This window comes from Ischnura elegans, chromosome 2, assembly GCF_921293095.1.
Source record: "Ischnura elegans chromosome 2, ioIscEleg1.1, whole genome shotgun sequence".
NCBI lineage: Eukaryota > Metazoa > Arthropoda > Insecta > Odonata > Coenagrionidae > Ischnura > Ischnura elegans.
This window is the reverse complement of record NC_060247.1, coordinates 49,952,094-49,975,324: the sequence shown is the minus strand read 5'-3', so window position 1 is coordinate 49,975,324 and position 23,231 is coordinate 49,952,094. Positions and strand designations below refer to the sequence as shown.

General features: G+C 37.3%; 1 protein-coding gene across 1 annotated transcript in view; it reads left to right on the top strand.

The window, feature by feature from the left end:
• Nucleotides 1-23,231, top strand: part of LOC124153714 (phosphatidate phosphatase LPIN3) — a 118,720-nt gene that overhangs the window by 3,793 nt on the left and 91,696 nt on the right. The window lies entirely within an intron of this gene.

The window sequence follows — 23,231 nt, the reverse complement described above, 5'->3', positions numbered from 1 at the left end:
AGGAATCTTTGCGTGACATTAGCAAGAAGAATGAATACATCAGAGAATGATAAGAGTCACCTAAAAATAGAGATTGTATGACGAAGATAGTGCATAGATAGTACAGCGCCAAACATATAGCTATGCATGGTACCACTTCAGTGGCACAAATTTTCTCTCAAGTAGATTGGGATGGACAATTTTACTACTTTACTTGTATTAGCTATTCTTATAAAATTTGAAGAAAATTATAATTAAACATTCATAACTTCCTTCGGTCTGGTAATGAATCCAAATATACGATGATAATTAAGTGGAGTTAACATGGAAGTAGTGGCCACAAGCAGTATAAGCTGAGATTTGTATTTCGGAAGAAATCAGGTTCAGTGGATGATTCCTATATGTTTTCCATTTCTATGTTACCTCTTCCGCTAAAATCAAATGATAAAAACAACATCTTATGGAAGAATACCAGGCCGTCTTCGATCAGGTATTGTAGACCCATTAAATTATTTCTGGAAGATGAAAGTTATGAGGTAACTGGGAAAGAAGTGAAAAAGATAAAGGCACAGATATCTCCACTGATGCCCTTGGTCATCGAAATAAATGGGAAGAAATTGTACAAAGTATCACAATTTTGACGTTAAAAGAATCCTGACATTTCAACAGGCATTAGTTGAGTAGAGGTGGAATTATTTCATTGGTTTGGAAAAATTCTTAGCGCACTTTCCTGTGGTTTCTCCATAAGTACAAGTGAATATGAGAAGTATGCTAAAAAAACAGAAGAAATGTACATGCGTCATACTCATGGTATTACATGCCTTTTACGATACTTAAAATATAATTCATGGGACAAAAGTGATTGATTGCCCCCATTGCATTGCTTTCCGAAGAGGCCCAAGAAGCAAGGAATAAGCATATTCGGAAATTCAAAGAAAATCACGCGCTAAAATACTCCAGAAAGGACACAATGAGAGATGTTTTTAACCTACAATAAGTCACATTCGACCTTATGTTTTCAGTATTAGTTCGTTGCACCCAAGGCATTGTTATTCCCTCTCGATGGATGCCAGGCAGCTTCTCAGGGAACCAATATTACCTGCGCCTAATGAAATGAGTAATGTTAAAGAGTTGGAGGACGTGGAGTCGGTAAATGTCGGAGATGAGGAGAGTTGGGAGAGTAATAATTATGAAGGTGACTAACGTTTCGCAGTTCACTTTCTGTGAAAAACGCTTTTACGTTTAAATCCTGTGTTTAAGAGCATATTTTTAACTTAATTAGTTCATTAAATTAAGAAAAGCGCATTACTATACAATTTGTTAAATGATTTTCTTCATATTTCTCAATTGTTAAGTAACATGAAATTATTTTGCAAATTAAATTAATTTTTTTCATAAAAACCACCTTTAAAAGACCTGTGATAGTGATATTTTGTGTTTTTGTCTATAATTTGGCATTCTGAATGTTTTCACGACAAAAGATCTAAGTTTTTTGAGAAAAATAATTTTGTCCCGCTAGATTCGCAATTGGAACCACTGTGCCATCCGTTTGGTTACTGTGGATATTTGCACATACGTAAACAGGCCAATATAACGAATAAAAACGATTATACTTATCAGAGGCAAGAAAACTTGGGGTTATAACTATCAGCCGCTGACTCGCTGATATCGATTCCCTCAAAACTATGTCCTGTTTTTGGACTTATGGCCCAACAAAGTAAAGCAGATTCTCCAGCTCTGTAGCAGACATCCTGATGAAATTCCTAGAGAGTCGTCTATTTGTAACTCATTTACTCAAAGTCGTGAAAGCTCTCAAATGTTGCCTTCTGTCAATCCATTCCTTAACCCAGATACTCCTCTTCCTTTTTTTCTGTTTACGTACTCTATGCCAGCAATAAAGTAACACTATTGTAGCGGCAGTTTGCGCACGTCTACTTCGTGGCATTGTAAAAAGCTACTGACCACGGTACGGGAGGGACCACTTCCGCGAGTTGAAATTGCACCAAATGCTGTCACATGTAAACGGATTTCATACCAACTGTCGCAACCAACAGTGACACTGGCTCGCGCGAGAGCTCGCAAAACAACTCGCGTCCAACTCTCGGGAAAATTTGCATCTGTGAGTTTACACTATGCGACACCACTCGCGCAACTTATGTCGCAACTTTTCTCGCAGGTGTAAACCTAGCTTTAGTTGTAGAAGGAAGGAAAGTCTAGAAGGGGGAGTGGGAAGGATGCAACATTCCGTTCACAATATTTTCCTTACTTATGACTATTCCTCAAATTTCTAATTGCTCTAATACGTCAAGTCTTTTTCCCTTTTTCTCTATGTGTAGGATCTTTGGCTCTAAGTCACGGAGGTGATTCTCATCCATCAGATGTTTGGCGAAGAGAGACGCCGGTTCCTCTCATTAAGTATTTTTACCTCTCATTAGCATTTCCAGTGTCATCCCAAATATTAAAAACTTAAGTATGTATCGTAACTGTATTAAATTTTTTCTTCTCATTCTTTTAACCAATTGGCGCAAAATTTTCCTTATTTTGTCTCCATCCGTTTTTTTCCTTCATGGTGTCAACACGTGCATTCCTCCTCCTCTTATCTCTCGGTACTACCCCTACCCCGTTAGCGAGGCCTTCTGTGAGTGTCACGGAGCTCACCCGCAAACATGAAGTGAATAGATTATAATAGTATTCTTAGGGCTCGTTACCTTCACTGGCTCATCTTATGCCATTGGGATTCGAGTAGGATTGATTTTAACTGACTGCTTTTGCCCCGCGTTATTGAAGTGGGACTTAATATCATGATTATCAAAATCTCTTAACAACACGGTGGCTAGTTTTTTCCATCCTATTTGACCCCTTACTTTTTTAGATCGTTTTCGTTGAGAGATTTAACATTTATTAACTTATCAATTTTATAATTATTGTTGAACGTTATTTACATGGAGCTGAGTTCGTTACACCACGCGGAATCTCAATTTTCCTATCATTGCCCTCAGAAAAAAGTACCTCTCCGAAATTTTATGAAAAAATACCTTTCATCAATTGTCTCATTCATGTGGCAAAGTTCCGTTTTACCTCTTCTTTTACCAGTTGGGTCTTGCCATTTGCAGGGAAACGAAAATGTTTAAAAATCGTGAAAATATCATTACTTAATTGATCTTCATGAATTTTTTTGCTGATTAAAAATAGTGATTTTTTTTAAAGAGTTTAGTTTCACGGAGTAAATTCAAGGTACTAAGATAGTATGAAAGTTTTTATTGCACAGACCCGAGCGTGCTTAAAATCTTTGTCAATATATATGGAGTTCATCGTAAATTTAGCTACCCCAAAAAACAGGAATTATTAAAGTCTAAAAAGACGAATATATATGCCAGCATGAAAATAAACCGATATATTCTTGTTATCATTGAGGCAGCGATTTGCACGGCACTCAGAGTATTTTGTTGAATGTGTATTATTTACTTCAAAAATACCTAAGTGTATTGCGCTTCGATGCTTGGTGCCATTAGTTACGTATAGCCACGATTCAGCGTGAAATATATGGAAAACCTCGCTAATTTTTGAACTTCTGATGCTAGCTTTTGGCCTTCCGCTTTGTTACGCATTTTTAACTCGATTTTCAGGAGGCTGAACTGGTGATTAATCCAATTGAGTATGGCCCTTAAAGAATGTGATCTTCGTTACTGATCGGTGAAACATTTGAAGACATCGACGATTGATTCTTCAATCAATATTAAAATGAAGGATCAGCGTTATAAATCAGCCTATTTTTTCAAGGTCAAGCAGGCAAATATAGTAAAGAAGTACTCGGACCTTGTGAAAAAGCTTGCACGATGAAATTTGCGAAAAGAGGAAGTTGTTGCTCAAGCGTGGGAGAAACAAATGGCTTGAGATAGTTAACCCTTCCTTAGCTTTTACATGAGGGGGTGAGAAGCCTAGGGGTATAAGTGATTTTTTTTAGACAGAAGGTTAGGTATAGTAATTTGGCAAAGAAAAAAAACGAGATCTACTATATATTTAGTTGTGCATTTGATTTTCCACTCGATATCAGTCAAGAACAGTCAAGAAGGTTGTAAATATTTGGAGGCGCTGTTTCCGAGTTTTTAGCGTCATCAAAGTTCCGCCATCTTGGTTTGACGATTTTTGGATTAGTCTTATATTTTGAGGTGGCTAAGTTTTGTTCTGAAAATGAAATACATTTAGTGAAAAATGCTACCATAATCATAAGTATTTCACCGGTGATTATCATAGGATTTTTCCCATCATTCGAGATACTTCTATTAATATATAAACTCTGTGTCTGTTAGCCACTTTACTGGTGGGGATACACTTGAAAATATAACTTATTACTGTATCTCGGTGACGCTGAATCGTCACCGAGAAAGTGAAAGAGACTTATTTCATGCTTGCCTAGCTTTTCGTTTTTACGTCAGCTTTCCGTATTTTTTTTACAAGCTTCGTCTCAAATATCAGTGCAGGTAAATGATTAGTTTTCTCTCGTAAAATTTTATTTTCAGCTGAGCTGGTTGTAGATCGTAACCGTGGTGAATGATAATAATTTTTCCTTGGGAAAAGATTTTTGGGTCATAATTTCGCGAAGCCTACCAGCGAAGTAAGAAAAAAATGTTTACATTGTGCGTTCCATAAGTTACTTTAACGTATTAACGAATTATGACCAAAAATTTCACCAAATAGTACGCATTGACCCTTACGGGATTGTCAATGTTTTGGTCAAAGCGGGCGCGGCTTGTCCTACCCATGCACCCCCATTCCGGCCACACTTCGCACCACGCTCGTAACCAATAGTGCCCCCTCCAGATATTTATCCTTGATGTCAGCACACAACAGAGATTAACTCGTATCCCTTGGCCACGAAGTGCTTGAATATTTCTTTTGTCAATTTCCGTACCTAACTCCGTTTAGAAAGATAATCACTGGTACCCCTTGGCTTCTCACCCACCCTTGGCTCACAACATATTTAATGTTGAATTACCCGTTGGCCTGCCACGCCGCTCTTTAAGTCTTGCACTTGGCTTCTTATTTGCATGCTCATTCAACCCGAAGGTTGATTTGGATAGGAGAGGGTAGAAGGTCTTCCCCAAGTTAAGCCATAGGCTAGTAAATTTCACACAATCAGGTTTGTGGGGCTACTTCCTTTCCCTGGGCATCCTCCTGCTTCAAGGATTTTTGGGGTGTCCGAAGTCTTCACCCGGGATTTGAACTCGGGACCCCTCGATCGGCAGCCAAGCGCCATACTCACGAGGCTACCACGCTACCTTATTTATTTATTTACTCTCATACAATGAAAATAAGTCAAGAAAGGACACAGTCGCGGCAATATTGGTTATTTTTAACCTAGATATCGTCGCGAACGTTTGAAGAGTTTATTTTACCGAACTGAAACGACGGTTGGTTTCACTGTGTTTGGCGAGATATGGTGGAACAGCATGCCGAATAAAATGGTCAAACTTGTTGTACTGTCAACTGGTTTATTAATAATAATTTTTAATAAATAATAGTAATAATTTTTACCATTTTATTTGACGGAACTGCTATTTTAAGTGAAGGTGTATGGGTTTGGGAGTCAGTAAGTTGAAGTAGTCAATGACTAATTTCCTCTGTATTTAGTTGCTAAGCTTGAGATAAATTAATTAAATGAACATTTCTTGCCTCTCTTTAAGTATAGATGCATGCATATTTAAACTGATTAGAAAGTCGTTTCTTTCACTCCCACTTCCTTTTTAGGAATGTCAGAGTGTAAGTAACGCTGAATCGTCACCGAGAAAGTGAAGAGACTTATTTCATGCTTGCCTAGCTTTTCGTTTTTAAGTCAGCTTTCCGTATTTTTTTACAAGCTTCGTCTCAAGAGTTTTTACCTATCAGTTTCTCCAGCACCACCAAAACCAGACCTCGCATTCGTGGCAACCAGGTTCCGTGCCGCTTGGTAATGTGAAATACCTTTGCGTCTAAAGCCCTGGTTACACGGTGCATTAACCCGTACGGGTTAATGTCTAAATGTATGAACGCGAGAATGAACGGAAAAATTCACCGTGTAACCACCCCAAAATGTCCAAATGCATGAACGCGTGAACGGAAAATAGAACATGTTCTAATTTCGTTCATGCATTCGCACAAGTTGATAACAGAGCCACCTGGTGGGAAACGACACATTTAGTTGTCATCTGCAGGGCTATTCCACGGCCGTCTTGGCTATTCAGTAACTCTTTAGGCGTATTTGTTCATTTGTACTGTATCGTAAGTGCTTGAATCCTACCACAAACTCAGCATTTGCATCTACACTAATATTCGTATAGATTATCCCTGTATGTATGCCGGACATACCAAGTTTATGCCTATTATATCTTATTGGTTGTATTATGCCGGAACAAAACAATCGATGAGGTTATCGCAGAGTTTTCAACACGACATTTGTGAAATACAACGGCTATCATACGACTTATAGAACACATTTAAACATAATTAATATCTTACGAATTAACGACAACTCTACCTTTTATACGTCCGAGGTGAGGAATGCGCTGGCCCAACACAAAAATACGACTCACATTACGCAAGTTCATAAATCGACAAGACCTCTAAACCAACATCTTTTCCATCAACAGCAAATATCTTCTTAACTTTATAAACGTCCCGGACAAAAGTAGAACAAAGTATTAAAAATATCTACTCTCATACATCATCTACACTCAGTGAAACAGATGACAGAAAAATGTTTGGTAAACACGGCTTAAAAACAAGATGCGTCTACAAATTTTCGGCCTAAGTATTAACTTTGATAACGGTTTGAAATAAATAGAGTACTATTGAGATATAGCATTAAGCGAGCGGTAACAATAAATATTAAATAAATATTACTGGCACGAAATGAAACAACTTCGGCAACTACAATGAAAACCACTGTTTACACGACAGCGCAAATATTCGTACAAAATGCCTACAGGAAACAACGAAAAGGGAATTATTTTCTGGTAGGTATCGTCTGCTTCCTACCTAATGATACTGTTTTCAGATTTAAATTTTGCGCACTGTAAAGGGAATAAACAAAAACTAAACGCCTCGCGTTACGAGAAAATGTGTGAAAACTTGTGCGAACGCATGTACCGTGTAACCGCTCATTCATGCTCCTCGTTCACGCAAACGTCCATGAATTCAGACATGCAAACAGACACGCATTCATACATTAACCCGTACGGGTTAATGCACCGTGTAACCAGGCCTTAAAACTCGGGGAATGCGTCGGCAAGTACTTGGCAGCCGGGCCGGATTTTCGTATAGGCTAACTGGGCTTCAGCTTAGGGCCTCAATATCAAGAGGGGCCTACATTCAAATTGTTAGTAAAATGAAAATTACTCGATTCTAAAAACAGTGAACACTAAAACACTGAACCGAAAACTAAATTCTACGCACATGTCTAATAAATAAATATTAAAATGCATTGGTTATAATCATTGGTTATGTTGCTGTGAATAAATGTCTAATAAGTGCTCTCGACTTTTCTCTATTTTTCGTGGCACACTTTTTGTAAAGGTTATTAACGATCTCAATATGTTTAATTTAACATAGCGATATATATCACATTAATGATGTATTTTATTATCTCTCGTGTAATTTACAATCTTAAAAAGGGATATAAAAGGGCCTTGTAAGCGGAATAGCCTACGTCCTATTTTCATCTAAAGTCGGCCCTGAGTGGCGACAGTAATGCTAGTATAGCTTCATGAAAATAGGAAAGCGGCTCTTTCCAGGACATGCATTCAGGGATGTGTGCAATATTGGGTGCTTACACGGCGCGATTTGAATGATAAATTTGTTTTCGCATCTACCAACTGGTACCAACGCTGGTAAATACATCGTTTAAACACACTTTTAGACCTTAGCTGCGAGGGTTCAAGCTAAGCAGCTGGCCTGACACATTTCAAGAGTGGTGTATTGCCACTCACGTGTTAATTTGGTTATTTCAAAAATTTTAGAAAAAAATGATTTTGAAGATGCGGCATTATCTAGTTAAGCCCCTGTATGAACTTTGTATCTCCTAAACCTAAACTAACTGCCAGGTGGTAAAGCTCTTAGAATCGTGTAAAGCCTCATTTTCAGAGCATTGCATGACTCTATGCCCAGTATCGCTCCCAGGTGCGAAATCATGCGCAACAAGGATTGAATTCTCTGTGAAAAAACCAGTCGTGTGTACTTTCATTTTGGTATTTTTTTTGTGTCTTGCATAAAATTTTTGGTGATTTCTCCAAATTTTCTTCGTGGATTCATTCGTTTATTCCCTAGGGTCTTTTCATTTTTTGTTTTCTTGCTGCTCTGCTGTCTTACGTTAAACTCATGGCAGTTTCGCCATGCTTTTTATTAATATTTTTTGTCGAACGTGGAATAATGAAACGCACTGAGAAAACCTAACATATATAACAGGGTTCCCATTCAACCGTGATAACCTTAAAACCGTGAATAAGGCGTGAATTTCGTCTACCGTGAAAAAACCTGGAAATAGCCGTGAATTTCATCATAAAACCTTAAAAATCTCTCATACTTATGGAAAAAGAAATACAATTGACAGATCAAAAGAAAAAATGATATTCCAATCATGTTTCAAGGCCGAGCCACATACAGACACTGTCCTCACATTTATCTCCGCACGTATATTCGAAGTGCAATTATTGGTCCTTGTGCCATGACGACACATTGATCTTGAGCCTGTGATTGGAAGACCGGCAAACAAAGTGTTCCTTAACCATGACGAAAAATCAGACTCTTCTTTACTTCCCTACCTCACTGATCCCTCAATTTTGCCACTCACAACCTTAAGCTTCGCCGAAATTTTGATATCGATAGGCGACATCATGAGAAATAGCACTTCCATTGCTACGTTTGAATTCACGGCGCCTGTCGCGGTTGATAAATTTTTAGTTAACTTGCGGGCGGTGATTGTTACGTCGTCAATATTTCTGCCTAAAATGGCTTATCAACAGACCGTAAATTTGATGATATTTAGACCGTGAAAACCTGGAAAAAACCGTGAATTTTATAACTAAGTTAGGGTGGGAACCCTGTATAAGTATACTAGTAGGCTTGCGGTCATAATAAACGCCACCGACACCTTTACTCAAAGAAACGAACGCTTCGGAAACTTACTCCTTAAAATTCATCATCGCTCTTATTTCTCAGGTCGTTTGGGTCTCAATTTTAATTCATATCTGAGGACTTCTCGGAGGACCTATTGGGTTCGAAAACCTGGGGCGTTTTGTCTCAGATGTGATTCTGACCTTATTTTGCTTTGCTTCCTCCATTTTTTCCCCTTTTTTCGTGCGGACATTGAACTCCAATAATTTTATTTATCCCTTACTGGCGCGGTCAATTTAATACTGGGGAAACAGTTTGCAGAATTGAAGAAATTAAAAAAGAGCATGTCACAACGTCTATAAAAGTACCATTGATGATACAAACCTTCCATTATCACCTAATTTTCTTTCGACCAAGAGGTGATAGAGATTCGTTATACTATAGGGAAGGTTGAAATTCTACTGAACTTCTTACGAGGAACCATTACTCCCTCTCGAACCGTAGTGTTTTCTCACATTTCGCGAGGAATCGCTCGTCTAAATCTTACGATTATTATCTTTACATTTCAGGGTAAATTAAATAGATTCAAGGCAACATTTGCCTTTATAGCAAAAATGGAAATTTTACACCGGAGGAAATACGGAGGTAAAATTTTCAAATTCGATATCCAGGGTCTATGTCGGCAATGATTTACTTCTTATGGTTCCTATTCGGAAACTTCAAGATGGTAAAGAATTTTTAGAGGACTAATTTTTCTTGAAATAAGACCAGTCTTGTATGAGTGATGAACCCTCTGAAACGGAAACGCTGGATTGGGAAAAATTTCGGCACCTGTGGCCAACGGAGAAGTTTTTATTTATTAACGGCAAATTAGAAGCTAACACAATATTTTGAGGAAAATATTGTGTTAGCTTCTAATTTGCCGTTCTTGTTTTACTGCTGCCTTGCTTCAGTGAGCGTAAAATGACCCCGTTTCATATTTTGCCCGCTTAGTTACGCGGTTTTGGTTATCTGCATTTCTGAAGTCGTGAATGTGGAGATAATGCCTGTTATCCTTGTCAGGATACGTTACGAAACCGCACCTCATTTAAACTCGCTCAGGAATAACAATCAGGATAAAGTTAGTGGTTGCTATCTGCTGACCTTTTTCGTCTCAGGCGTAAGTGGAATGGGGCCAAGGCGACGCCGTAAAATTTGTCGCGACACCCTCAGTGTCTCCGCTTTTAACCAATTATTTATGTATCCGTTATGGTGTAGTGTCATCAGAAATATATTTTTAGTCGTTGGAGAGAATGAATATTTTGCTAAATTATATTTAAATGAATAATGGATTGGGATGAATTGTAATTTAAATCTAAGTATAGGCGATTAATGCTTTCTTCGAATCTTTGTAGTCATTGTCTCAATCCATTCACAACTAAGAATGTAGATGAAAAAAACGTTGGCGCTCACGATATTTGTAAAAATCTTACTAATGGTTGCTAATATCGAGTTCTCTCTGTCACATATTTACGTCTAGTTTTTTCGATACCTTATATTAATTGACTAGAGTGAATATCTGATAATATCACTGCTCGTATCTTGATCCAGCTTTAGATTTATCCGATAGTGGGTATGTCGATTGCTTTTTTGCGTCAATAATTTGGCCCATGATTCAGACTAAATGTTTTCTTTATTCAGCCTATGATGTTGGTCTTAGATTCCTCAGCTTCCCATTTTATTTTCGGCTAGTGGTCTCGCCAGTTCAGCGAAGGTTGTCGTCCATCGCTGTTCATTTCGGTATTGAAATAAAATATTTTAATCCGTTTTATAAGTTAAGAAATCAGAAAATGACAGTAAATAAGTGCATCGGATGCGCACTCGTGAAGTGGGTCAATTACTTATTTTTCCTCATATTTGTGGCACCATATGATGGAAGTTATGAAAATTAGTTAAATAAGACTTGGCGTATTACTTTATCTCTCACTTTTGCAATTGTGTGCGCACATTTATGAAATTGTGATGCTTTCACTGGCGATTAAGAAACATCGCTTTGTTCTGGTGTGAATCCGTGGTCGTATGACCGTTATGGAGGTTGGTGGAAACGCCTCTATGGAAGCCGTAGTGTTGTGAATCATATTGATGCTACTGAGGTGGTGATATGCCTTGTTAATACTCCCTAATTTGAAACGGATTCAGTCTACTTCTGCGTTATTTTTTATTGTCTGGAGGGTGTGGAGTTACTTATTTATGCTTAATCACTTATATTCTGATAGGTATGGGGAGGAGATATTCCGTGAGCACGTATTAATTTTTCGGTTGCGGCGAGATATTTTATGTACTTTTAATTAGCCTTAAAATGTTATTATAAGATTTTGCGAGTGCCTCTAGTTCAGTAATCTTATCTGTGACGGTTTGAAAACTTAATTTAAATGTTATAAAAGGTAGACTACAGTATACCTTCCGTTGATGTAGATATACTCTCTCATCTCATGCTTCATCTTTTGTTCTTATTACAAATAATTCTTTCTTGTAGTATCCTACCCTGCCGTCCCTGTCATTACCTAAATCGTGCTGTTGTTTGCGTGACTTGTGTACCTCATTTTGCCCTTTCCTAGCACCAAAGCTGTGGGGCGTCTAGGTTAATGTAATTAATTCTTTTGGACATGATGACTATGGGTGGGCATTTTGTGAAACACGTATCTTTGTGTTATTTATTTCTCAAGCTTCATCAGTAAAAACAGTGCAGAAAAAAAGGAAGTGAGATAATTGGTGAAGCTATTTTGCTTTAATGAAACCGGGAGTGGATTACAATTACGTCAGATCTCCATATTAATAACAGTAATATGTGTAAAATGTGTCGAAATGTTTATTTCCTTTAATATGAAGTTTTCCATTGAATGTAGTTTTAAAGCTTATTTTTCTAATCAGGGCGATGCAGAAATTCTTATTATCATCAGTCGTCCAAACTTGTTTTTTGTGCATAACTGGTAAATTTCGTTTTTCCTTTGGTTGGCGGAGGAAGTATTAAGGTTAAGATTTTTATGCAAGATGAGCCCGCCGGCAATGTCTTCATCCTCTTCTGAATATCCTAAGGCGATTGATAATAACGTTACTGCACGGTACAATAGTTAGTGTCCGTGATTTTATCACTGTGTTACTTCATGTGATAAAATGTTACCGTTGTTTTCATTTACGAAATCGTGAGTGAAAATAATTATTTTATATTCTCGCATTAATAAATGTTGTCTGTGTAAAAGCTATCTATTTTTTAGAACTTCCTTTTAATATGATGATTTTCATTGAATAAAACCTGTAATTTTTTTTTCAAATCAATAGATTTATGAATTTTTTTCTTTATTCAGGAAGGCGTGTAAACAAAGCCAAAATCGTGCGAGTATGTTGTGCAAATTCATAATTTTTATTTTAGCGTCGGTAAGCAAGATAGTATTTATTACTATGGTTAATATTGTTTACCCATGTTAAGCACCTGGGTATATCCTCATGGTCCTCTCCCGTGTATCCTGAGGCGATAATTAATACCGTTACTCTCGTCATTATACCATTGGTAATGTATGCGTGTTATCACTTGTTGCCTATCAGATAATGCTCAGTCAATTGCTGCTATTATTTCCTAGTCTTATGTGGAGCACTTTTTGTCACCTTGACACTCCCTCGGTTGTGACGAGAGCGGTAAGGAACATCGGACGATACCGTGACATTGGCGTCTACATCGCGTTCTTCTTTTATTTTACGTGCGAGGACAAATGTGTTTCGGGGTGGCGAGATCCTGCGTCAGCCTATCATGAGGCTCGCTTCGAGCAGGCGGCCAGAACACGCCACGCGGTTTTTTTATTTCCATGGTCAACTTTCTCGAAGTCGGCCGGGGCTTACGAAAACCTCAAGACGGAAGTGTATCTCTGCCGGGGAACCTGTTCTTTGGGCAGTGCAGGAACACGAGAAAGAAGCTGTGCCGCGACTTATGATTTCGTCTATCTGCTATCTTAAGGAGATCCGTTCGCGATTGCGAGGTTCAGCACAAACTCCTCTCGCTTATTTTTTATAAAAATATTTTGCCATTGTAGATAACATTCACTACGGTAAAAAGCAAATTTATGGTGCTAAGAGTGTAGATAATTCAATCTTTGCATTTGTAAAAATTTTTTCTCCATTTTATTGAGTCATTGGCGCACTGTAGCTACTTTGATGTAGCTTTCATTACAGCATTAAATTAGCTAGTAGCTCCGAAATTAGTGAAGTAAACTGCCTAAATTTTAATTTTATCATTTTTATCGATGTTTAACGAACAATGTATTAGTTTGTTTTTGGGAAAAAGACATTTCTCTATTCGGGCCTCGAAGTTTTCGAATTTACCTTCTCTCTCCAGCACACCACCTCTTTTAATGTGAAATTTTTGTTTCTTATATTTGCATGGGTTGAAATTTTTATGGAAATGACCTAATTCACACCTTTTTTCACGTTTATACCTACTGCATACGTGGGGTAATTCTGTGCCGTATTTTTTTCGATTCAAAAATAGTCACTCATCAAAGGCACACTAAACAAAGAATGCCTTATTTTTCAAAATTGATTGTGCCGACTGTTATTTTATTATACTGAGTTTCTCTAGGGCAACTGAAAAAATAGTGTCCCGCGTGTGTTTCTTCCTTTACCTAAAAATAAGTGCCATGGTTATTCTGATGTTACTCTTGGCTGAGAAATTCATTACGTCCGGTATATTATGGGGAAATTGAAATGCTTCATTGTTAATTATCGATGAGTTTGGGACTTATTATCGATTTGGCCCCATCATTAATCCATCGTCGTTTTCAGTGTCATACAACCGTGTTTTTGTACCAGGCTGTATTGCATTATGGTCAAGAGGAGAATGTGTTTTACAGGCTAAGTGCTAGGTATATCATAAAAGGGTCACGAAATCGTGGTTGGTGTCGTTTAAAGTTGGTGCAGTTTTTTTTAACCTATTGTCTCGGGAAGAAACTTGCTCATGACTAAATCGCCATGATGATGTTTTCATGCGAGAAGATACCAGTAGTATGGGAGTATAAACAGTTGTTTGCTTCTGAACTGTCACGACTCTTCCCATAAAATGATTTTATGGCATGCCTTAATATAAAATTTATCATCGTTTAATATTCACCCTCATACATTGAAAGCTGGACATTCAACGTATGACATTAGCTTAAGAGCTCTAATTACCAAGCTATATAATATATATCTATCTTTAATAATTATTCGGAAAGTTTTATGAATCGACAATAATTTTATATGCTATAGAAAGCCAATGACTGCTCTTTAACGTATTAAAAACCTCCCTTTGGAGGATTGATTTTTCGTAGGAATGACCAATTTAATTAATGGTATTCAACAATTTGTAGAAAAGATTTTCCTTCGATTTTCTTGGACTATTAATCCAAACTAAATACAATTTATTCAGCTACATCCTGGTATGGACAATCATGATACATATTTATATTTCACGCTAGTCACATTCTATAGCGCGAGAAAATATGGATTTTCCAACCTGTGGAGGAAATAAGCTGAAGTTGAATTCATCCCTTTCAATTCATTAAGTACGTTCCCTCGTGTTTCTGTCCTTTAATTCGTATTACAAAATTTTACCTTTATTAGAACGAGGGTTGGGACTGAAATAATGGAGAGAGCTTTTCATGATAACTTGTGTTCCTTATCTTAATGCAACTCAATACATAGAAAAATGAAGCCGAAATTACATTCGAAAATTCATCATCTACAGTCATCAATTCTAAGATTGGTTTGACGCAGCTCTCCACTCAATTTTCTTATCGGCTATTATTCTACCACCTTCATAGTTCTTCTGCTATATATCTTTCATCACCTGCGCTAACTATGTCATCCGTGGTCTACCGCTGCCGTTCTTCCCTTCTAGCCATCCTTAACGTGACGTCACTGGGACCTAGATGCTACACGAGTTTGACATCGTCTGAGATTACCAATGCATGCATGTGGCACAGAGCTCAGGGAAACATCTCTTAATAATCACTTATTAAAATTGCCAATGATCGGAAAGTTTCCTTCGTTTGATAGGGTATTAATAATCCTTATTTAAGCCAAGCGCTATCTGCTAGAAGGGTACTCTGCTACCTGCCAGCAGCCTGCATCGTATCGGCGCTCATAGCCTCGCACCAAGGTGGCCTCACACGGTGAAAATTTTCACTTTTCATTCAATTGCGAAAAATAGATATCGTCATTTAAAAATCTAAAAGCGTGAAATACGTACTCCAGGAGTAATAATGTTTCGATTAGTCAATAAAAAAATAGGAAACCATCCTATTGTCCCGTCTTTTATCTAAGGTTCTTCTAGGACTTGTCTTTTCTCCTACTCGTCCAAGTTGTTCCGCATTCCTCACACAATTTATCCATTTGATTTTAATCATTCTACGATAATACCTACCACATTTCGAATGCTTCCAACCGAGATATCTCCGCTGCTGTAATCACCCCAAGCCTCACAACCATAAAGAAGCATGCTTCACTTAAAATTCCTAATAAAACCGTTTATTTTGTCCGTAGATGCTTTTATTTTATGCGGAATTACCGGAATCCAGCCACCCGTCACACCGGCTTCATTCATTCATCTCTTTTTTTTAGGTCAATGTCTGCATTCATATAACTGTCGTTGGCCCTCCGGGTCTGCACCTATTATTGATGAGTAAATATCGGTGTTGGCCGCTGTTAGTTTTTTTAAAAAGATATTTGTTCGTTGCGACTTGTTGTTGTATTCTTATTGTTCCTGCACGATATTCAAACTTCCTCTTGACGATACCCTCATTCAGCATTATGAGGTCGTCATTTCACGTCTGAAATTCAATTTATTTCATTAACTCGAAAGATGGTGGGGAAACCGGTTTTCAGGAGAAAATAAGAATAGTTATTTCCACGACGCATACGTAAATTACTGAGAAAATTTCACGTTATTGATCGCTAAATCGAACATATTGCGACATCGTCACATTTCTTGGTGTGTACTCTATTAGATCAGAGGGCAGCGTGGAAAAGAGATTCATAGATGGACAATATGGACTGGAATAGATTTAAGCGAGCTACTTTACTAGTTCCGTTTTTCAGGGTAAAATATTTCGATGTTTTCTCCTGTGTAACGTAAAATTAGGCAGGGGATATACAAAAATACCAGTATTTTTATTTTTCAAACTATATCAGACTCGGAAATAAAACAAATAATGAACAAGACCTATTCATTTTTCCTGTGATTATTTATTTTGAATATTAACATGTCTGCACCAATGGATTGAAGTTTTCTACAAATGTCTCCTTCGTTCTATTCAATTCCGCGGCTACTTCATTGGTAGCTTTTTATATTTTTATTGCTTTTATTTAATTATGAATGTGAATAGCGAAAATTAAAAGTAAAATGCGAGGTATATGTTGAGCCCATTTCAAAATATGAAAGTAGATTTGGCTGGGAGCCGCTTGAGACTCGGAGGCTGCGCGCTAGGCTTAGATTGCTTGAACAATTGAGAATGGATGTCTTTAAGAGCGACACAGTTAACATAATGTTAGAGCCACACTATATTTCCAGGTCCGATAGAAGCGACAAATTCAGAGAAATGTTTTGCCGAACGGATAGATATGAGAATTCGTTTTTCCCCCGAACCCCCACAAAGGAATTTAATCCACTCTAGTCCCAACTTCGTTAGAGCACTTCATTTTTTTAAATCTGTAAACGGCTGGTATCCTAAAACCCCCTGCCACACGCCCTTTAGGCGGTTCGCGGGTTATTATATAGATGTAGATTAGGGAAAGGGATTGAGATGTTAGAAGATTGAGATAAGTTTTATGCGTTTTAAGGGGTTGATTTAAAGAGATTGAGATGTGCGGATGTTGGAAGTACCATGTTTGTTAGAGGTGCGTGAAGTATTTATGCATTATTAATTTTTCATTCCATGTTTCATATTTTTTCCATATTTCCAATCAGCATGTATTACCATTATTTCGAAGCAATCATTTTGCTCGTATTTTGGGAAATATTGCGAATTCTGTTTTATCGAAAAGTCGTTCCTCGATAACAAACGCAAATGCTTGTAAAAAGTATCTTAATGAAAGTTGACTCTCAACATCCATGGTAGAAATAACTACAGCCGGTGAACAGTCCACAATCATCATTCGTCAGTAAAACCTGATACCTTTGAATGATCGTTAAGTGCAACAAGAAGTTCTAAAATTTGATGGAATTACGGAGATGTTTGTCGAAGTTAACTTCGTATTGTAATTGAATCACTCTGCAATGTGTACTTAAGTAATTCGGGAAGCTGCGGATGATTAAGATATATGATATGATGTTGTGAGAATGTTATAGTTTCGGATGTAGTTAATAACATAATAATTTTGATGCTTCCAAACATTTTCAATTATTAGAACAACACATAAGTAGGGAAGCTCTAGGTCACCCCTAATATCGAAACCTCTGTGTGGGTAACCGATTACCTTGCAAATATTTGTTAGAAAAAGAATGTAATATTACAGTGACACACATGGTGCAGATATTTTACAGTAGTAAGCATACAGCAGATTTATTTTACAGATTTACTTTACCCACTTATGTTGTAAAACGATTTCATGTACATTTTAAAATATAATTTCATTATTATGATATCCAAACAACCATTTTCTTAACTGGTTTTGAAAATGGCATATTTTTTTGTTTATGTATTCATCCGGTAGAATAACTAAATATTTTTGAAGCTACATACAGAAAACATCTCTGGAATATAGTTATATATGGCCTTGGGATAAAATAACCGATGACATGGGGAGGCTCCACTTATATTGCCTAGCAATGTGTTACTTAAGCTACCACTCCGCAAGTAAATTGTTTTAACACTTTGTAAACAGCATGCGTTTATTATTGTGAAAATGAGGTAGAATTCTTCTATTTACGATCATTAAGTTTAATAGTTTTAATAGAAAGATACATTAGTTGTTTCATCGACACAACCTCAAAGGTTCTTGGAGTGTGGTTTATTATAAGTTCACGTATATCGAGTTTTATTTACCGATTCTGTCCATTACGGACATTAAAAGCTTTTTAAATGGATGTTTATTCTCGGGCCCTTAACGGCCATCAATTCTGAGATTAATAAAAATTAAAGATGCACTGGTTTCCTTAAGCTGATGGTATTCTTATGATTGCGACTCGTGCGGCTGTCGAAGGAGCTCTAATGCATGTGTGTCTTCATAATGATGTGGCTCTTGGCTTGTTATCAATACCTCTCGGTCTCTTTTTTACTTGATGACTTCCATCTTCGGTTTATCTCTTTTTCACAATTTAGGGGTGTACGTTATTTTTCTTAACTCAAGTGAAAGTTCAAGTAGTCTTTAAACGATCCACTCCTGAAAAACTAGTAGTGCTTATCTTATCACTTTATGTATAAAATATTTCCACGTGCATTGATTTCAGAGTTATTATCTTGGGAAACGCCCCATCGATATAAAGCAATTCATAGTTTTTTAAAATTTTCTCGTGCAAAGTTCCCGTGTGTTTTATTATATGATTTTTGGGTAATAGTAAGTACAAAAAGGCGGCATGTCTTCAGTGTGAAAAAATTGGCTGTTAACTCTGGCATAGAGTAATTATTATACTATTATAACTATTTAAAGGGAGTCGAGTATGTAAAATTACATATAAATTTCAAAAATTAAATTTTATTTATGGATTTTTTACGTTATTTCTGCATTAATTCTCGTATTCCTATCTTCCTGAAGTGGGAATAATAATTTTCAAACTTATTGATTCAGTCGAATACATTTGTTTTTACTGAATATAAGATACTCAGGCAATCTGTTTTTACCTTCAAATAATATCGAATTGTTTTCTTTTTTTAGAAAAGGAATCTTACTTAATACGACTTTGGAACCGTGGGAGTTCGAATGCCACTTACGAGTGGTGTAATCTGTTGTCAAATAGCTAGTGGGGTAACTCACACGTTTTTTCGCTCATAACCTCGTGTTTATGACTGGGATACCTCTGATAAAATGCTCTTCGAGCAGATGTTTCGTATCAATCAGTGTGAACGATATTTTTACTGCAGTGAAAGCTTGTAGCATCGTATCTCAGATTTTATTTCGCTTGAACTCTGATCGGTTAATCATTTAAAATGGCGAAGCCTTTATTTTCATCTGGTTTAACGTTATTCAGTGACTCATCATCTCAGACTTCTTCTAATGCTCAAAGCTCGCCACGTACTGAGCTATATGTATTATGTATTCCGTTATCACATGTAAATCATTAGATTAAATACTTCACTTCATACTAAGGTTAGAGCAGTGAACGAAATGTTCCTATTTAATTCACATTGTCCAGTTGGCAGTTAATCGCCAACTCGCCAGAGTCGTAAGTGGACCCCTACTAATGAATTTGCAAAATTTACTAACGATTATTATGTATTTTGGAAAATCAAAATGTTTAAAATCCAATAGCATAATTTAAAATTTTTATTGAAGTCAAGTGTATAAATATTAATTTCAGTTTATCTTCAGAACACCCTCAAGGATTTTTGCAATTACTATTGAAAAATCATTGTTACTAGAATTTATTTGAAACATATGGTTAATGATTTCAGACTAAGGTGGAAGTTAGAGAAGTTATTTTAGATGTCTTAGTATTTTGTTAATTACTATCTGAACTTTAGGCAACCCTAATTAAAAGTTCGTGCTTTTGGTTGTGTTATGAAAATGCTAGAGTTTCAACGTTTGGGAAAGTTGGTGTGAATGTTCCGCGTGAGGATTCCTAAAAAAAGCGTATGGCCTTAGATGGTCGTAAGAGGTGAATTGGGTAGTCTCCTTCGTCAAAGAAAACGAAAGGCATTGATTGCGATTCCTTACCCACCATTAGTGTATTCATAATATACAAATTATTTGGTTTTAGAAATCCCAGTTTAGACGAATGGCATTGGTCAATTTTAACCTCATTTGAAAAAGGCCAGATTGGCGCCCATGCGATTCCACTCCACGTGACGTCACAGGGACCTAGTTTCTATACGAGTGGATAGGAGTTTTACATCGTCTGAGATTACCAATGCATGCATGAGGCACAGAGCTCAGGGAAACATTACTTAAAAATCACCCATTAAAATTGCCTAAGGTCGGAAAGTTTCCATCGTTTGATAGGGTAATAATAATCCTTATTTAAGCCAAGCGCTACCTGGTAGTAGCCTGCATCGTATCAGCGCTCAAAGCCTCGCCCCAAGGTCACCTCACACGGTGGCCGCGGGAACCAGAAATATGTCACACAGACTTTTCCCAGCATTCCTACTTAGCCGTCGCGTTTTCGCGCGCTTGAAAGTTTTCACTTTCCTTTTAATCGCAAAAATTAGATATCGTCATTTAAAAATCTAAGAGCGTGAAAGTCGTACTCTAAGAGTAATAATCTTTCTATTTAGGTAATAAAAAAATAATAGGAAACCACCCTATTGTGTGAACACACAGAGGCGGACCAACCTTTTGCTGGTGTATTTTTGCACTCTTGAAAAAAACGAGCGAGCAGCGTCAGTGGCATTCGGCAGAGGTATTAGAATACGACCCAAGAGGACTGGAGTGGATGGGGAAGTAGGGAATGGGTCTCAATTGATGTTTTTAATTTAACAGGCCTTCGTTAGGAGACCCTGTTCTAACGCGCGGCCTGCGATTTTGTTACACTCGAATCCCTTCTTATTTTTTATCTTTAAAAAAATATTTTTTTCATGTTCTATGGTGGTAAACGATTTTTTAACTATGAACGAATTAAATTAGTTGAGCCTTCTTTAATTTCCATTACTCGGTGGCCTTCAACTTCTTTCCTACATCAAAAATATTGTGGTTAGTCTCAAAATAGTGTCACGCAAAGAAATTCCCTCTTGTTTCGTAACTTGGTACTTCCCTTCTGAATGCTTGATAATTAACCTTTCAAATGAAGGTTAATATAGTAGTCGCTGTCAAATTTCAAAGTTTCAGGGGGACAAATAATCAGAAATTCGAAGGTTTAGAGCCCTCTTTGTGATAATCTATCCATAAAATATTTTCACCTTCTGATTGAAACAGCCACAATAATAAAAATAGTCACTACTTAGGTCGACCATTTTTCCTTGGAGTCATATTTTTATTCCGAGCGTTTCCTTTCTGCTATTGCTGAGTTTGTATTAAAAAAATAGGGCTGTCGTAGCTGTTTGTTTCGATCATTTCGGTGAGTGTTATTATTTGGAAAGAATGTGCCTGTCAGCTTTCTTTGGACTTGTCAGTATCTGGTTGCTGAAGACGACCACATGGTGTTAAGGCCGTTTTACACGGTACACGGAATTGCGCAGTCTGGCGTACGTGTGAAGGCGTAATCAAAATTGCGTCGTGTAAAGCGGTGAATTGCTAGAACACATGCGAGAATGCGTGGATGCGAGACGGCAAAATAGCCCCTGTTCTAATTTCGTTCATGCATTCGCGCAATTCCACGCCATTTTAGAAATTAATGCAGCTCTAACCTGCGCAATTCCGTGTACCGTGTAAAACGGCCTTTAGCCATGAAATTGCCAGATTTTTTCCTTGCGAAAATATCCCTTGTGGGGGAAAAATGAGGCCAATGTCGCGGCGCGACGATATCTCCTGTGTTGCTGCTTTTGGAGCCTCTTTCATGCTCGATTTTTTTACTTGCAGTTTTTTTTTCAGATTTCATCATCTTTTGGTTTATAGCTTGTTATCCTCCATGTAGGTATTTATTTGGAAAAGTGTGGTGATACCTTCCTTAAATTTGACGAAAAAAACTTACGAATGGAATGCTGTAGCTTTAGAGTAAGAGCTAGATAGTGAAACCACGCAACGAGGACTGAGGAGGTGACTGTAACTTTTTAATTTATTTTTATGTATGCAAATATACTATTAAATATTTTTTTGTAAGACGCACGGACTTTGTAAGGAAAGCATTAAATTTATGTGGAAATCACTCGTTGCCTTGTACTGTAGAAAAACTTTCTAGCTAAAGGGACTTTTTAAAAATCTCTTCTTAGTTGTGCAGGACTTCGTACATGATGATTCTGAAATTTAAGTTACTTTAAAGAGCGCCAAATGAATTACAATAAGGTAGTAGAAGCTTTAGTAAGTGTTGAAGATTTTTTTGGCAGGGTTTTACTTGCAAAACGCTGATGGCAGTTGCTAGAAAAGCAATTTTGTATGAAATTGGAATTTAGTATCTTTCTTCGAGTTTGTCGAACGGTAATACATGGGTGTAAAAAAGAGTGAACTCATCGATCCATTCATAAAAATTACTGAAATAATGTTCAATTGTAAATAAGAATCTGGATCATTGAGCCTGGTGTAAAATTAGTCCTCGTTATGCCGAGCTATTTTTCGAATTTCCTATTGCTGGATGTGAAGAAGCCTTTGATTTTACTCGCTTGTTCATCGCAGCTGTTAATGCACCGAAACGGTAACAGACTTTCAGAACATAATGGACATCCTTAGAGGATTACGAACCCAACGCCGTTTAGTCTTTTAAGCAGTGCGCAACAAATATGATCTGAATTCAAGCCTTTCCAGTATATTGAGAGTGATGTAAATGAATTAATGATGCCATTAGTTGCTTTCCGTTATAATTGTCATTGACGAAGGTACATTATTATGCGGGAAGGCAACCTAAATAATTGGGGTTAAGTTTGTCATGAGTTTCTGAGTTTTCCACGAATGGACAATATCCTCCGAAAAAAACTGTATATTTTTATTTTTTATAACCGTCTATTTTTGGGCTAAGAATTTTTAACGCTACCAGTGCTTTCTTCGGCAACCGCTCGAAAATATTCGTGGCGCGACTTTGGCTGAATTGTGAAATTTCTCACTCCGAACATAAATTCTGATTGTTTCGCGAACCAATCGATTTTCTTCATAAGCTGCGACGTCTCCGGCTTTGTCGCCGACCAAGCTGAGTCAATTGTACCTATCCCAGATGATAGCTATGACTGCCCTGAGCTTGTTTTGATTCCTCGGTTGCTGCCTGCCTCCCTCTCTCTCTCGGGGCTTTCTTCACTCCCGCCGAGTTGGTTTACGCAACTCGCTTCGTCCTTTGCGAAAACGTTCTCTCGGTGTAACGTTCACTTTTGATCCTTTCCGATCTCTCGGACTTCACCTCGTTGCCAGCCTCCGCGAACGCTCCT